Below are 17,306 nucleotides of genomic sequence, written 5' to 3' on the forward strand. Positions count from 1 at the left end.
CTCATGTACATGGTAGCCCAGGTTAACACAGTAAGTTGTGCTGTCGTATCTGGTAGGTGGGAATGCTGTTTGGCATGTTATATGTGAGTTTGTAACGTGTGCATTCCCAGAGTTGTGAGTTGCATGATTGTAGAGTTGGGGTGTGTGGTGTGTTCATTTTGTACTTACCAACGGGCTGAGCATTTCTGTAGGTGCCATCCTGGAAGCGCTGGTTGTTGATGGACTGTCGGAAGATGTAGGAATCATGTACACTGCCTGTGTAGTTGGCGACGACATTGGTGAAGAGTCCCCAGGGGTCCACTGTTGCCTGCACATTGATGGAATGTGTGTGCTTTCTGTAGTGGTAATTGTGTGCAGTTTCAGCAGGGGGCACAAGTTGGGCATGTGTGCAGTCGATAGCCCCCAACACGTGCAGGAAGCCAGCTATGACGTAGACGCCTTGCTTGGTCTTCAGCTGTCCCTGCCCAGTGTGGGGGAAGTGAAGGTGCTGGGGTACCAAGCTGATGATGGCATCCAAGACAGTTGTGAGGAACTTTGATAGGGCTGGCTGTAAGACTCCTCCGACTCTGGCAGTTGTTGGTTGGAAGGTACCAGAGGCCAACAGGTGCAGCACAGCCAGCAGCTTTGTCTGCGGAGGGATTTTAGTTGTCCGCTGTGTGGGCCTGTGGGCAATGATGTTCAGGATGCAGAGGATGGTTGCCCTTTTGGGCCTGTAGTGGGCAATGACATCCTCTGGTGTTAGGTCAGTGTGGCTGGTGCATTTTCTGAAGGATTTGCCGCCTACGTCTGCGTGACCTCTGTGGTAGTCCGGGGGGTGCGGGCGGGTCCCGGGGGGCTGACCTGGGGGTAGTGGCAGTGGGTGTTGTGGCCCTCTTGGGGCTCCGAGCTGCATAATCAGTAGCTCCATGGCATCTATTGATCTTCAGGTGTGGCTCTGGGCTGGGTTCCTTTTTCTGGTGCAGGTTGTCCTACGACTTTACACCAGGTCAGAGCAGGTGTTAAATTCCTGCTGCTAACGTGCCTTATTGCATGTTTTGTGATCTTATTGCCGATCTGGCTGGTTGTTGAGAATGTTGTGGTGTGGTGTTGTTGCAGCTTTTTGCATGGGAACGACTACTCTGCATCTCATTAGCGATAGTTGCCGGGGTCAACTGTGGCGATGTTTTTTATGGCTGCTATCACAGGTAAACTGGTGACATCTGCTCTTAACACCAGTTTGTGAATGGGGTGAACATTTTCATCACCACTTTGGATGCAACAAAGTGCTAATGACTCAGCGATAAATCCTTGAGAATATCACCGAAAAAAACATAGGTTTCAAGTACGTTATAGTTAGTTGGACATTTCACTCGTACAAAACCAGTGGTATTCTTCCGTTATAGTTAATTCAGCTAGCTTTAACTCCAGCGCCCGCAATGCACTGCTGATGACGTCACATATTACATCATTCATGACATGGTCAGTGACATCACTAATGACATCACTGATGACATCTCATATGACATCATTGATAACCTCATCCAGTGACTGTGTATTTCTCTAAAGTTTAAATAGGTTTATATAAATGCCAATGTGTATTGAAGAATGAGTGGGTGTATAAGTGTCTGGATCGAGGATTTAGTAGGTGCGTGACTGACTGCATAAGTGAGTGATTAAATGTGTCTTACTGAATGCATGGGTTAGTGACTAAACTGTCTGAATGTGTGTATCAGTTTGTCTGTTGTTATGTAAGCTGCTGCATGTGTTGGTCAGTAGCTACATGAGTGTCTGTATGGGTTGGTGATTGATTGCCTGAGTATTTGTATGGGAGACTGAGTGTGTGTGTGGGTGGGTGGAAGGTGTGTGACTCTGTGCATATATGTGTGAGTGGTTGATTCAATGGGTGTATGGGTTCAAGAGTGCTTGTAGAAACAGCTGTCTGGGCGGGTGAGTGTGTGTATGGGTGTGTTGGTGAGAGATTGGATGTCTCAGTGGTACACATCCAAGTAACTACATATGTAAAAGGCAGTGTATGTGAGAATTGGAGTATAGAAATGACCATACATGAGAGCCAGTGATTATGAGAGTGGCTGTATGGATGAGTGTGTACTTGTGTCAGTGATTGTATTATAGAGTAAGTATGTGTTACTATATTTTTGAATAAGTGAATTGGTGTATGTATAACTGTATAGGTGAGGTAATGGGAGTGTGATTTATTCTTTGCATGACTGACTAGGTGTTTGAGTAAATCCATGGATGAGTGGCGGTGTGTGGGTGTCTGTATAGGTGTATGAGTGCGTATGATAGTGTTGTATTGATGAGTGACTGTATGTATGAGTAACTGTATGGGTGAATGAGTGGATGTGTGTGTAGAGCTAGAAATCAGTGAGTGCGTATGTAGTAACTGGTATTAGTGTATCGATGGTTTGGAAAATGGTAGTCTGTATTTTACAGTGGGTGTATCAATGATTATATTAGAGTGTGAGGAGGTGCATCAGATTTTGACATGGGTGATGTCATTAGTGATGTCGTTTGAGATGTCATCAGTGATGTCACTGACCATGTCATGAATGATGTAAAATTTGACGTCATCAGCAGTGCATTGTGAGGGCGTGAGTTATAGTTAGCTGAACTAACTATAAGGGGACATTTTTCACTGGTTTTGTACGAGTGAAATGTCCAACTAACTATAACGTCCCTAAAACCTGTGGGTTTTTTTTGTGAATTTCTAAGGTTTTTCAAATGCTAATTTCTAATTATAATGTTCATTAAGCCTATGTTTTTTTCTGTGTTTTTAAATTATCATCCCATTTTCAACCTGGTGAAAACTGCAGATCTCCCCAGTTTTTCATCAATAGCTTCAGCCAAAAAAATCGCCCCAAGTCAGTGCGACAACTAACGCTAATGATATGCAGAGTAGGCGTTCCCGTACAAAAAACCACCAAAACACCACTTCCCCATATTTTCAACGACCAGCCAAATCTCTGATGCGATCCAAAAACAGGCGATAATCCGCGTTAGTAGTAAGAATTTAACATCAGCCTATTACTGGCGAAAAGTAGGACAACTACCTACAGTATGAAAGGGAGCCCAGCCCAGAGCCACATCTAAAGACAAACACGTCATAGAGCTACTGATCATGCGACTCCGACACCCAAGAAGGCCACAACACCCACCGCCACCACCCCCAGGACCTCCCCCCCTACTACCACTGAGGCAGCGCAGAGCAGGACAACAGACCTTCCCAAAACGACACGACAAGCCGCACAATAGCTGAATGTTGTGAGATGTGGGAGCCCAGAATGTGTGAAGGACACAAGTCACCCATCAATAACAATGTACACAATGCCAAGTGTAACGGTGATGTGCTTGACAGAACTTACTATGCACAGCACAGACCTCTCCATGTGTGCTCGTAGTGTTGTGGACAGTAGATGTAACCATGTTACCTCAGGCAATGGGGAAGATCGCAATCATGTAGCTGTGTCGTTCCTCCCTGTAAGCGGAAGCAGAGTGGGCTGCCACTCTAGCGTGCGCCACTCCAGCGTAGGAGTGTGAATAAATAGTCCAGGGATGTGGGTGTGATTCACTTGTGGGCATGCCAACGTGTCTGCCAGAGCAGCGACTCTCACCCTGCCACAATGCTGCCGCTGTGACCGGCGGCCTTTTTGACACAGGCCCCCTGCGAACCCTGCGGCACAGTACCGCAGAGTTATATCTGTACAGACTACTGTCTTCGATCTACACTGCGGACAGCAGGTCGCACAATTCATATTGAGTCGCTATTGCAGGTGACGCAGTCCAGTAGAAAAGAGACATTGCTCCCAGTGTGGCCCGCCCGGACTACGCATCATCGCAGGGTGCTCACCCGCTGAGTGCTTCAGGTGCCACTAACTCAGTACACCACAAGTCATCGCCACATAGCTTTATTAAGGCAAAATTCAGTAGGCAAAAGACATTGCTACCAGTGCAGCCTACCCAGACCATGCATCATCACAAGGTGCGCACACACTGAGTGCTTCAGTTGTCACTAACTGTGCAGCTCAACTCAACGCCACATGGCTGTGGGCCCAACCTGACCTCTGCCTCCAGCCTACACTTGGGTTAGCACGGTTCACAATTCAAGATAAGAACAGCTGCAAATTGGGTAAGAAACTATAATCGGTTAAGAAGACCAAATGCTCCCAATCTGTGCAGCTCAAGTCAACGCCACGTGGCTGTGGGCCCTTGCTGACTGCTGCCTCCTGCCTACACTGTGGACAGCAGGGCTCATAATTCAAATCGAGTCGCGATTGCAGATGACGCAGTCCAGTAAGCAACAGACATTGCTCCCAGTGTGGCACGTCCGCACCACGCATCATCACAGGCTGTGCACACTTGAGTGCTTCCGGTGCCACTAACTCAGTGAACAACATGTCAGCGCCACGTAGCCTTATTAAGGTAGAATTCATTAGGCCAAAGACATTGCTACGAGTGCGGCCCACCCGGACCACGCATCATCGCAGGCTGCGCACACGCTGGTTGCTTCAGGTGCCACTAACTCAGTGCACCACAAGTCATCGCCACACAGCCTTATTAAGGCAAATTCATTAGACAAAAGACATTGCTACTAGTGCGGCCTGCCCGGACCACGCATCATCGCAGGCTCTGCACATGCTGGTTGCTTTAGGTGCTAGTACCTGTTCAGCTCAACTCAACGCCATGTGGCTGTGGGCCCCTCCTGACCTGCCACTCTAGCGTACGCCACTCCAGCATAGGAGTGTGAATAAATAGGCAAGGGATGTGGGTGTGGTTCACTTGTGGGAAGGCTAACGTGTCTGCTAGAGCGGCGGCCCTCACCCTGCCACAAGGCTGCCGCAGTGACCTGCGGCCTTCTTGACACAGGCCCCCTGCTAACCCCATAGCACAGTACCACAAAGTTATATCTGTACAGACTACCTCCTTCGATCTACACTGCGGACAGCAAGTCTCACAATTCATATCGAGTCGATATTTCAGGTGACGCAGTCCAGTAGGAAAGAGACATGGGGCCAGATGTACGAGGCCATTTACCGACCGGTAACGGCCGATTTCGGCCGTTACCGAGCGGTAAATGGGTATTTGTGATGTAGGTGGCCAATTTTACCGATTCAGTAAATTTACCGAATCGGTAAATTTACAGAATCGGTAAAATACAGAATCGGTATTTTTACCGATTCGGTAACTGCCAGATGTAGGTGGGACTCTTCTGAGTCCCAAAGGCCTTACAGATTCTGTATTTTACCACCCAATCCAATTGGGTGGTAAAATACCGAATCCAGGTGTGCATGCACATGTGTGCATGCACACCTATGCCATCTGACAGACAGACATGCCCTTAGGGCATGTCTGTGTGCCACATGGCACACATGCCTGTATTTGGGGTGCTAGAGGGTGTCAAAGTGACACCCCATGCACCCTTGCAGGATTCGGTATTTACCGAATCGGTAAATACCGATTCAGTAATGCCCATTGATTCCTATGGGCTTCAAGGCCCATAGGAATCAATGGGCATTACCGAATCGGTATTTACCGATTCGGTAAATACCGATTTTTACAGATTCAGTAATTTAATTACCGAATTTACCTAAATCTCCCTCCTTCAATTTTACCGATTCATAAATACCGAATCGGTAAAATTCGGTATTTATGAGTCAGTAAAATATACTTACCTACATCTGGCCCATTGCTCCTAGTGTGGCCCGCCTGGACCACGCATCATCGAAGGGTGCGCACACGCTGAGTGCTTCAGGTGCCACTAACTCAGTGCACCACAAGTCATCGCCACACAACCTTATTAAAGCCAAATTCATTAGACAAAAGACATTGCTACCAGTGCGGCCAGCCCGGACCACGCATCATCGCAGGCTCTGCACATGCTGGTTGCTTTAGGTGCCACTAACTGTTCAGCTCAACTCAACGCCATGTGGCTGTAGGCCCCTCCTGACCTGCCACTCTAGCGTACGCCACTCCAGCATGGGAGTGTAAATAAATAGGCAAGGGATGTGGGTGTGGTTCACTTGAGGGCAGGCCAACGTGTCTGCCAGAGCGGCGACTCTCACCCTGCCACAATGCTGCCGCTGTGACCGGCGGCCTTCTTGACATAGGCCCCCTGCGAACCCTGCGGCACAGTACCGCAGAGTTATATCTGTACAGACTACTGTCTTCGATCTACACTGCGGACAGCAGGTCGCACAATTCATATTGAGTCGCTATTGCAGGTGACGCAGTCCAGTAGGAAAGAAAATTACAAAAAACAATTTGATGGACAGAATGTAGATCAATGTCTTACATTCACCCCAGTACAAGGATCTGGGCCCAAATCCATCGTTTTTTGCACTCCACACCACCCTGGGTCCGATAATGGCTTTATGCAAATCAGCTCTGACCCTGTGCCCCATGGGAACAGTCCAGTCCGAACTACAACAGCCATATCTTTCCCAGACTGGAATCAAGCATCCGAGGACCGGACCGGTTTCGAGGTAACACCTCTCATCGGCTAGCTTGACTCCAGTGGTGTGGAGGCTCTGGGACCCACGTCTGAGCTACCCCAGTACACTCAGGGAGAAAATTACAAAAAAACAATTTGATGGACAGAATGTAGATCAATGTCTTACATTCACCCCAGTACAAGGATCTGGGCCCAAATCCATCGTTTTTTGCACTCCACACCACCCTGGGTCAGATAATGGCTTTATGCAAATCAGCTCTGACCCTGTGCCCCATGGGAACAGTCCAGTCCGAACTACAACAGCCATATCTTTCCCAGACCGGAATCAAGCATCCGAGGACCGGACCGGTTTCGAGGTAACACCTCTCATCAGCCCGGCTAGCTTGACTCCAGTGGTGTGGAGGCTCTGGGACCCACGTCTGAGCTACCCCAGTACACTCAGGGAGAAAATTACAAAAAACAATTTGATGGACAGAATGTAGATCAATGTCTTACATTCACCCCAGTACAAGGATCTGGGCCCAAATCCATCGTTTTTTGCACTCCACACCACCCTGGGTCAGATAATGGCTTTATGCAAATCAGCTCTGACCCTGTGCCCCATGGGAACAGTCCAGTCCGAACTACAACAGCCATATCTTTCCCAGACCGGAATCAAGCATCCGAGGACCGGACCGGTTTCGAGGTAACACCTCTCATCAGCCCGGCTAGCTTGACTCCAGTGGTGTGGAGGCTCTGGGACCCACGTCTGAGCTACCCCAGTACACTCAGGGAGAAAATTACAAAAAACAATTTGATGGACAGAATGTAGATCAATGTCTTGCATTCACCCCAGTACAAGGATCTGGGCCCAAATCCATCGTTTTTTGCACTCCACACCACCCTGGGTCAGATAATGGCTTTATGCAAATCAGCTCTGACCCTGTGCCCCATGGGAACAGTCCAGTCCGAACTACAACAGCCATATCTTTCCCAGACCGGAATCAAGCATCCGAGGACCGGACCGGTTTCGAGGTAACACCTCTCATCAGCCCGGCTAGCTTGACTCCAGTGGTGTGGAGGCTCTGGGACCCACGTCTGAGCTACCCCAGTACACTCAGGGAGAAAATTACAAAAAACAATTTGATGGACAGAATGTAGATCAATGTCTTGCATTCACCCCAGTACAAGGATCTGGGCCCAAATCCATCGTTTTTTGCACTCCACACCACCCTGGGTCAGATAATGGCTTTATGCAAATCAGCTCTGACCCTGTGCCCCATGGGAACAGTCCAGTCCGAACTACAACAGCCATATCTTTCCCAGACCGGAATCAAGCATCCGAGGACCGGACCGGTTTCAAGGTAACACCTCTCATCAGCCCGGCTAGCTTGACTCCAGTGGTGTGGAGGCTCTAGGACCCACGTCTGAGCTACCCCAGTACACTCAGGGAGAAAATTACAAAAAACAATTTGATGGACAGAATGTAGATCAATGTCTTACATTCACCCCAGTACAAGGATCTGGGCCCAAATCCATCGTTTTTTGCACTCCACACCACCCTGGGTCAGATAATGGCTTTATGCAAATCAGCTCTGACCCTGTGCCCCATGGGAACAGTCCAGTCCGAACTACAACAGCCATATCTTTCCCAGACCGGAATCAAGCATCCGAGGACCGGACCGGTCTGGGAAGGACATGGCTTTTGTAGTTCGGACTGGACTGTTCCCATGGGGCAACAGGGTCAGAGCTGATTTGCATATCGCCATTGTCTAACCCAGGGTGGTGTGGAGTGCAAAAAAACGATGGATTTGGGCCCAGATCTTTTGACTGGGGGAATGTGTGACATTGATCCACATTCGGTCCATCACTTGTTGTTTTTGCAATTGCCGCCCTAAGTGCGCTGGGGATGCCCAGACGTGGGTCCCAGGCACTCCACACCACTTGGAGTCAAGCTAGCCGGGCTGATGAGAGGTGTTACCTCGAAACCGGTCCGGTCCTCGGATGCTTGATTCCGTTCTGGGAAGGACATGGCTTTTGTAGTTCGGACTGGACTGTTCCCATGGGGCAACAGGGTCAGAGCTGATTTGCATATCGCCATTGTCTAACCCAGGGTGGTGTGGAGTGCAAAAAAACGATGGATTTGGGCCCAGATCTTTTGACTGGGGGAATGTGTGACATTGATCCACATTCGGTCCATCACTTGTTGTTTTTGCAATTGCCGCCCTAAGTGCGCTGGGGATGCCCAGACGTGGGTCCCAGGCACTCCACACCACTTGGAGTCAAGCTAGCCAGGCTGATGAGAGGTGTTACCTCGAAACCGGTCCGGTCCTCGGATGCTTGATTTCGTTCTGGGAAGGACATGGCTTTTGTAGTTCGGACTGGACTGTTCCCATGGGGCAACAGGGTCAGAGCTGATTTGCATATCGCCATTGTCTAACCCAGGGTGGTGTGGAGTGCAAAAAAACGATGGATTTGGGCCCAGATCTTTTGACTGGGGGAATGTGTGACATTGATCCACATTCGGTCCATCACTTGTTGTTTTTGCAATTGCCGCCCTAAGTGCGCTGGGGATGCCCAGACGTGGGTCCCAGGCACTCCACACCACTTTGAGTCAAGCTAGCCGGGCTGATGAGAGGTGTTACCTCGAAACCGGTCCGGTTCTCGGATGCTTGATTCCGTTCTGGGAAGGACATGGCTTTTGTAGTTCGGACTGGACTGTTCCCATGGGGCAACAGGGTCAGAGCTGATTTGCATATCGCCATTGTCTAACCCAGGGTGGTGTGGAGTGCAAAAAAACGATGGATTTGGGCCTAGATCTTTTGACTGGGGGAATGTGTGACATTGATCCACATTCGGTCCATCACTTGTTGTTTTTGCAATTGCCGCCCTAAGTGCGCTGGGGATGCCCAGACGTGGGTCCCAGGCACTCCACACCACTTGGAGTCAAGCTAGCCGGGCTGATGAGAGGTGTTACCTCGAAACCGGTCCGGTCCTCGGATGCTTGATTCCGTTCTGGGAAGGACATGGCTTTTGTAGTTCGGACTGGACTGTTCCCATGGGGCAACAGGGTCAGAGCTGATTTGCATATCGCCATTGTCTAACCCAGGGTGGTGTGGAGTGCAAAAAAACAATGGATTTGGGCCCAGATCTTTTGACTGGGGGAATGTGTGACATTGATCCACATTCGGTCCATCACTTGTTGTTTTTGCAGTCCAGTAGGAAAGAGACATTGCTCCCAGTGTGGCCCGCCCGGACTACGCATCATCGCAGGGTGCGCACCCGCTGTGTGCTTCAGGTGCCACTAACTCAGTACACCACAAGTCATCGCCACATAGCTTTATTAAGGCAGAATTCAGTAGGCAAAAGACATTGCTACCAGTGCAGCCTACCCAGACCATGCATCATCACAAGGTGCGCACACGCTGAGTGCTTCAGTTGTCACTAACTGTGCAGCTCAACTCAACGCCATGTGGCTGTGGGCCCAACCTGACCTCTGCCTCCAGCCTACACTTGGGTTAGCACGGTTCACAATTCAAGATAAGAACAGCTGCAAATTGGGTAAGAAACTATAATCGGTTAAGAAGACCAAATGCTCCCAATCTGTGCAGCTCAAGTCAACGCCACGTGGCTGTGGGCCCTTGCTGACTGCTGCCTCCTGCCTACACTGTGGACAGCAGGGCTCATAATTCAAATCGAGTCGCGATTGCAGATGACGCAGTCCAGTAAGCAACAGACATTGCTCCCAGTGTGGCACGTCCGCACCACGCATCATCGCAGGCTGTGCACACTTGAGTGCTTCCGGTGCCACTAACTCAGTGAACAACATGTCAGCGCCACGTAGCCTTATTAAGGTAGAATTCATTAGGCCAAAGACATTGCTACGAGTGCGGCCCACCCGGACCACGCATCATCGCAGGCTGGGCACCCGCTGGTTGCTTCAGGTGCCACTAACTCAGTGCACCACAAGTCATCGCCACACAGCCTTCTTAAGGCCGAATTCATTAGACAAAAGACATTGCTACTAGTGCGGCCTGCCCGGACCACGCATCATCGCAGGCTCTGCACATGCTGGTTGCTTTAGGTGCTAGTAACTGTTCAGCTCAACTCAACGCCATGTGGCTGTGGGCCCCTCCTGACCTGCCACTCTAGCGTACGCCACTCCAGCATAGGAGTGTGGATAAATAGGCAAGGGATGTGGGTGTGGTTCACTTGTGGGAAGGCTAATGTGTCTGCCAGAGCGGTGGCCCTCACCCTGCCACAAGGCTGCCGCCGTGACCTGCGGCCTTCTTGACACAGGCCTCCTGCTAACCCCATAGCACAGTACCGCAGAGTTATATCTGTACAGACTACCTCCTTCGATCTACACTGCGGACAGCAAGTCTCACAATTCATATTGAGTCGCTATTGCAGGTGACGCAGTCCAGTAGGAAAGAGACATGGGGCCAGATGTAGGAGGCCATTTACCGACCGGTAACGGCCGATTTCGGCCGTTACCGAGCGGTAAATGGGTATTTGTGATGTAGGTGGCCAATTTTACCGATTCAGTAAATTTACCGAATCGGTAAATTTACCGAATCGGTAAAATACAGAATCGGTATTTTTACCGATTCGGTAACTGCCAGATGTAGGTGGGACTCTTCTGAGTCCCAAAGGCCTTACAGATTCTGTATTTTACCACCCAATCCAATTGGGTGGTAAAATACCGAATCCAGGTGTGCATGCATATGTGTACATGCACACCTATGCCATCTGACAGACAGACATGCCCTTAGTCTGTGTGCCACATGGCACACATGCCTGTATTTGGGGTGCTAGAGGGTGTCAAAGTGACACCCCATGCACCCTTGCAGGATCCGGTATTTACCGAATCGGTAAATACCGATTCAGTAATGCCCATTGATTCCTATGGGCTTCAAGGCCCATAGGAATCAATGGGCATTACCGAATCGGTATTTACCGATTCGGTAAATACCGATTTTTACAGATTCGGTAATTCAATTACCGAATTTACCTAAATCTCCCTCCTTCAATTTTACCGATTCATAAATACCGAATCGGTAAAATTCGGTATTTATGAGTCAGTAAAATATACTTACCTACATCTGGCCCATTGCTCCTAACGTGACCCGCCTGGACCACGCATCATCGCAGGGTGCGCACACGCTGAGTGCTTCAGGTGCCACTAACTCAGCATGGGAGTGTAAATAAATAGGCAAGGGATGTGGGTGTGGTTCACTTGTGGGAAGGCTAATGTGTCTGCCAGAGCGGTGGCCCTCACCCTGCCACAAGGCTGCCGCCGTGACCTGCGGCCTTCTTGACACAGGCCCCCTGCTAACCCCATAGCACAGTACCGCAGAGTTATATCTGTACAGACTACCTCCTTCGATCTACACTGCGGACAGCAAGTCTCACAATTCATATCGAGTCGCTATTGCAGGTGACGAAGTCCAGTAGGAAAGAGACATGGGGCCAGATGTAGGAGGCCATTTACCGACCGGTAAATGGGTATTTGTGATGTAGGTGGCCAATTTTACCGTTTCGGTAAATTTACCGAATCGGTAAATTTACCGAATCGGTAAAATACAGAATCTGTATTTTTACCGATTCGGTAACTGTCAGATGTAGGTGGGACTCTTCTGAGTCCCAAAGGCCATACAGATTCGGTATTTTACCACCCAATCCAATTGGGTGGTAAAATACCGAATCCAGGTGTGCATGCACATGTGTGCATGCACACCTATGCCATCTGACAGACAGACATGCCCTTAGGGCATGTCTGTGTGCCACATGGCACACATGCCTGTATTTGGGCTGCTAGAGGGTGTCAAAGTGACACCCCATGCACCCTTGCAGGATTTGGTATTTACCGAATCGGTAAATACCGATTCGGTAATGCCCATTGATTCCTATGGGCTTCAAGGCCCATAGGAATCAATGGGCATTACCGAATCGGTATTTACCGATTCGGTAAATACCGATTTTTACAGATACGGTAATTCAATTACCGAATTTACCTAAACCTCCCTCCTTCAATTTTACTGATTCATAAATACCGAATTGGTAAAATTCGGTATTTATGAGTCGTTAAAATATACTTCCCTACATCTGGCCCATTGCTCCTAGTGTGGCCCGCCTGGACCACGCATCATCGTAGGGTGGGCACATGCTGGTTGCTTTAGGTGCCACTAACTGTTCAGCTCAACTCAACGCCATGTGGCTGTGGGCCCCTCCTGACCTGCCACTCTAGCGTACGCCACTCCAGCATAGGAGTGTAAATAAATAGGCAAGGGATGTGGGTGTGGTTCACTTGTGGGAAGGCTAACATGTCTGCCAGAGCGGCGGCCCTCACCCTGCCTCACCCTGCCACAAGGCTGCCGCCGTGACCTGTGGCCTTCTTGACACAGGCCCCCTGCTAACCCCATAGCACAGTACCGCAGAGTTATATCTGTACAGACTACCTCCTTCGATCTACACTGCGCTACATGGCACACATGCCTGTATTTGGGGTGCTAGAGGGTGTCAAAGTGACACCCCATGCACCCTTGCAGGATCCGGTATTTACCGAATCGGTAAATACCGATTCAGTAATGCCCATTGATTCCTATGGGCTTCAAGGCCCATAGGAATCAATGGGCATTACCGAATCAGTATTTACCGATTCGGTAACTACCGATTTTTACAGATTCGGTAATTCAATTACCGAATTTACCTAAATCTCCCTCCTTCAATTTTACCGATTCATAAATACCGAATCTGTAAAATTCGGTATTTATGAGTCAGTAAAATATACTTACCTACATCTGGCCCATTGCTCCTAGTGTAGCCCGCCTGGACCACGCATCATCGCAGGGTGCGCACACGCTGAGTGCTTCAGGTGCCACTAACTCAGTGCACCACAAGTCATCGCCACACAGCCTTATTAAAGCCAAATTCATTAGACAAAAGACATTGCTACCAGTGCGGCCAGCCCGGACCACGCATCATCGCAGGCTCTGCACATGCTGGTTGCTTTAGGTGCCACTAACTGTTCAGCTCACCTCAACGCCATGTGGCTGTGGGCCCCTCCTGACCTGCCACTCTAGCGTACGCCACTCCAGCATGGGAGTGTAAATAAATAGGCAAGGGATGTGGGTGTGGTTCACTTGTGGGAAGGCTAATGTGTCTGCCAGAGCGGTGGCCCTCACCCTGCCACAAGGCTGCCGCCGTGACCTGCGGCCTTCTTGACACAGGCCTCCTGCTAACCCCATAGCACAGTACCGCAGAGTTATATCTGTACAGACTACCTCCTTCGATCTACACTGCGGACAGCAAGTCTCACAATTCATATCGAGTCGCTATTGCAGGTGACGCAGTCCAGTAGGAAAGAGACATGGGGCCAGATGTAGGAGGCCATTTACCGACCGGTAAATGGGTATTTGTGATGTAGGTGGCCAATTTTACCGATTCGGTAAATTTACCGAATCGGTAAAATACAGAATCGGTATTTTTACCGATTCGGTAACTGTCAGATGTAGGTGGGACTCTTCTGAGTCCCAAAGGCCATACAGATTCGGTATTTTACCACCCAATCCAATTGGGTGGTAAAATACCGAATCCAGGTGTGCATGCACATGTGTGCATGCACACCTATGCCATCTGACAGACAGACATGCCCTTAGGGCATGTCTGTGTGCCACATGGCACACATGCCTGTATTTGGGGTGCTAGAGGGTGTCAAAGTGACACCCCATGCACCCTTGCAGGATTTGGTATTTACCGAATCGGTAAATACCGATTCGGTAATGCCCATTGATTCCTATGGGCTTCAAGGCCCATAGGAATCAATGGGCATTACCGAATCGGTATTTACCGATTCGGTAAATACCGATTTTTACAGATACGGTAATTCAATTACCGAATTTACCTAAACCTCCCTCCTTCAATTTTACCGATTCATAAATACCGAATCGGTAAAATTCGGTATTTATGAGTCGGTAAAATATACTTCCCTACATCTGGACCATTGCTCCTAGTGTGGCCCGCCTGGACCACGCATCATCGTAGGGTGCGCACATGCTGGTTGCTTTAGGTGCCACTAACTGTTCAGCTCAACTCAACGCCATGTGGCTGTGGGCCCCTCCTGACCTGCCACTCTAGCGTACGCCACTCCAGCATAGGAGTGTAAATAAATAGGCAAGGGATGTGGGTGTGGTTCACTTGTGGGAAGGCTAACATGTCTGCCAGAGCGGCGGCCCTCACCCTGCCACAAGGCTGCCGCCGTGACCTGTGGCCTTCTTGACACAGGCCCCCTGCTAACCCCATAGCACAGTACCGCAGAGTTATATCTGTACAGACTACCTCCTTCGATCTACACTGCGGACAGCAAGTCTCACAATTCATATCGAGTCGCTAGTGCAGGTGACGCAGTCCAGTAGGAAAGAGACATGGGGCCAGATGTAGAAGGCCATTTACCGACCGGTAAATGGGTATTTGTGATGTAGGTGGCCAATTTTACCGAATCGGTAAATTTACTGAATCGGTAAAATACAGAATCGGTATTTTTACCGATTCGGTAACTGCCAGATGTAGGTGGGACTCTTCTGAGTCCCAAAGGCCTTACAGATTCGGTATTTTACCACCCAATCCAATTGGGTGGTCAAATACCGAATCCAGGTGTGCATGCACATGTGTGCATGCAGACCTATGCCATCTGATAGACAGACATGCCCTTAGGGCATGTCTCTGTGCCACATGGCACACATGCCTGTATTTGGGGTGCTAGAGGGTGTCAAAGTGAAACCCCATGCACCCTTGCAGGATTCGGTATTTACCGAATCGGTAAATACCGATTCGGTAATGCCCATTGATTCCTATGGGCTTCAAGGCCCATAGGAATCAATGGGCATTATCGAATCGGTATTTACCGATTCTGTAAATACCAATTTTTACAGATTTGGTAATTCAATTACCGAATTTACCTAAATCTCCCTCCTTCAATTTTACCGATTCATAAATACCGAATCGCTAAAATTCGGTATTTATGAGTCTATAAAACATACTTGCCTACATCTGGCCCATTGCTCCTAGTGTGGCCCGCCTGGACCACGCATCATCGCAGGGTGCGCACACGCTGAGTGCTTCAGGTGCCACTAACTCAGTGCACCACAAGTCATCGCCACGTAGCATTAATAAGGCAGAATTCAGTAGGCAAAAGACATTGCTACTAGTGCAACCTACCCAGACCATGCATCATCACAAGGTGCGCACACACTGAGTGCTTCAGGTGTAACTAACTGTGCAGCTCAACGCAACGCCACGGGGCTGTGGGCCCATCCTGACCGCTGCCTCCAGCCTACACTTGGGTTAGCACGGTTCACAATTCAAGATTAGGACAGATGCAAATTGTGTAAGAAACTATAATCGGTTAAGAAGACCAAATGCTCCCAATCTGTACAGCTCAAGTCAACCCCACGTAGCTGTGGGCCCTTGCTGACTGCTGCCTCCTGCCTACACTGTGGAAAACAGGGCTCATATTTCAGATTGAGTTTCGATTGCCTATGACGCAGTCCAGTAGGCAACAGACATTGCTCCCAGTGTGGCATGCCGGCACCACGCATCATCGCAGGCTGTGCACACGTTGAGTGCTTCAGGTGCCACTAACTCAGTGCACCACATGTCAGCGCCACGTAGCCTTATTAAGGTAGAATTCAGTAGGCCAAAGACATTGCTACGAGTGCGGCCCACCCGGACCACGCATCATCGCAGGCTGCGCACACGCTGGTTGCTTCAGGTGCCACTAACTCAGTGCACCACAAGTCATCGCCACACAGCCTTATTAAGGCCGAATTCATTAGACAAAAGACATTGCTACCAGTGCCCCTGCCCGGAACACGCATCCTCGCAGGCTCCGCACATGCCGGTTGCTTTAGGTGCCACTAACTGTGCAGCTCAACTCAACGCCACGTGGCTGTGGGGCCATCCTGACCACTGCCTCCGGCCTACACTGTGGTCAGCAGGGCTCACAATTCAAATTCAGTCTTGATTCATTAATTGCAGAGTCCAGTAGGCAACTAAGTATAACGTCCTTCAAACCTACATAATATCCTTTTCGTATCCTTGCTTCAAGAACTTGTTTTATATCAGTTATAGCTGTACTACAATGACCAAATTCATCTTGCAAGTCCAAACGAACACTGAATGGCAGTCTACACTGCGGACAGCAGAGCTCACAATTTGAACTATAATGTCCCTGAAACCTGCATATTTTGACATTGTATTCCATACATATTTCATATTTTCTTCCATATGTCTACACTGCGGTCCGCCAAGCTCACAATTTAAATTCAGTCTTGTTTTATTAACTGCAAAGAGAATTGTGCTCTATGTCCTCGGATTTTGTTAGTAGGGTGTGATAAAAAGCATTCATCGATGTCTGTGCTGACTACTATGTTCGATCTACACTGCGGATAGCAGGGCTCACAATTCACATTGAGTCGCAATTGCAGATGACGCAGTCCAGTAGGCAACAGACATAGCTCCCAGGGCGGCTCGCCTGCATCACGCATCATCGCTGGCTGCGCACACGCTGAAACGTTCTGACGCCCCTATCTCAATGCAGCACAACTCATGGACCCTTTATGATACAATGTTTTGTGTATAATTTCACATCTGCTGCCCCAACCTCAGTGTACCACAAGTCATATACCCCTACAATAGAATCTTTTGTGTATTATTTCACCTCTGCTGCCCCTACCTTAGTGCAGCACAAGTCATTGAGCCTTTATGATTGAATCTCTGTGTCTGATCCAATGATTACTGTTGTACTTGTTACCAACACCAACCATTCCCAGAGGGCTGGCTTACACTCACCCCACATGCAGCCTGCACAAACGTCATT

Source organism: Lissotriton vulgaris, chromosome 6, assembly GCF_964263255.1.
Source record: "Lissotriton vulgaris chromosome 6, aLisVul1.2, whole genome shotgun sequence".
NCBI lineage: Eukaryota > Metazoa > Chordata > Amphibia > Caudata > Salamandridae > Lissotriton > Lissotriton vulgaris.